This window comes from Camelus dromedarius, chromosome 10 (assembly GCF_036321535.1).
Source record: "Camelus dromedarius isolate mCamDro1 chromosome 10, mCamDro1.pat, whole genome shotgun sequence".
Classification (NCBI taxonomy): Eukaryota; Metazoa; Chordata; class Mammalia; order Artiodactyla; family Camelidae; genus Camelus; species Camelus dromedarius.
In genome coordinates, this window is record NC_087445.1 from 42,711,748 (window position 1) to 42,713,107 (window position 1,360).

General features: G+C 40.4%; 1 non-coding gene across 1 annotated transcript; it reads right to left on the reverse strand.

Moving 5' to 3' along the window:
• Window positions 1-1,000: 1,000 nt before the first annotated feature.
• Window positions 1,001-1,076, reverse strand: TRNAS-ACU (transfer RNA serine (anticodon ACU)). The gene is given in 2 exon segments: window positions 1,001-1,036; window positions 1,040-1,076. It is a non-coding gene; the product is annotated as a tRNA-Ser (tRNA).
• Between the last annotated feature and the right edge of the window lie 284 nt (window positions 1,077-1,360).

Genomic DNA, 1,360 nt, shown 5'->3' on the forward strand with positions numbered 1-1,360 from the left:
AGGGTCTGACATACCATGCATCATGACTGCTCCCTCAGCAAGGCAGATAGAAAGAGGGTGACCTTCTGCTTGTAAATGAATGGTAATAATGATAAATCATGGGGCGGTTTTCATGACCGATTCCTTTTTAAAGCTAATACTATTTCATTTTTATCCAATTCATGGGTTGACTTCTGGGTTAGCTCAAATTATGCCAGTGGATTCTCTCATTTTCCTCTTCTCCTAATTAAAGAGTATCTTGCCGAAGGAAAAGACTAAATCTTGAATCAGAATGGTACTTTGTTGGCATTCAAAGCATGAAAAACAAGCTTTTCATTTCTAACATGTTCTATTTTTTATTGAGTAGGTAATTGTTTGGGTCTGTCATTATTTCCTATCTCCAATGGGAATTTGGATGACAAACCTTTGAGGGAAGACCACATGTGCACAAGGTTGAGCAAGATGCCGTGGTGATATTTTGGTGGAAGTTGTCACTGGGGAGAAAGAGTTGGAAGACTGACCCTGGCATGCATTTCTCTCTAGATTCTTAGAGCCAAGGTCTTCCATGGGTTGGGCTGTCTCCATAGTGTGGTCTTGTCACCCAGGGGAGGTGTTGTGGAATCTCATTGGTCCTGAGCATTGGGTTGTTAAGAAAAACCAAGGCATCCCCACTTGGTCCTTTCTCATGCCATCTCCCAAGACTGGGGTTCCCCCGTAGACTTTATCTGGACAGAGTAGGGAGGGCCCTTAACCATTGGCAGGGAGGAAACCATGCTTAGCATCCTATCACTTTACCCTCAGTGTCCTCCCTCACCCTTACCTGCCAATGACCAGTCAAGGAGGTGCCTCATTTGGATATGTCCTCTTTTCCTTCAACTCTATTATGAAAATCTGTTCTTGTAAGTAGTTTTCAGGAATGAAATATTCCATGATGATTTAACAATATCTCTTTTTAAAATTTTAATTTTTTTAAGCTTTTTTGGGGGGAGGTAATTAGGTTTATTTATTTTTACTTTTTAAGTGGAATTACTGGGGATTGAACCCAGGGCCTCATGCATGCTAGTAAACATGTGCTCTACCACTGAGCTATACCCTCCCCTGACAATACTCTTTTCATTTCCTTCAGAAGCTTTATGTTACTGTTTTGTGTTCAGTTCAGAATCTTAATATTTAGCTTATTTAGAGAGGAAAACAAATATTATGATAATGACAGCCGCCAATGAACAAATAGTAATAGCAGCAGAGGCCTAAATACAAAAATTAATTAGCACAAAACAGGCAACAGGCCCAGCTGTCTTGAGCAATTTTGAAGGCGTAACTTGAAACGTGGAAGATGTTCAAAGGAAGACTTAATGGCACGTGTTGTTTTTTTCCTCCACTT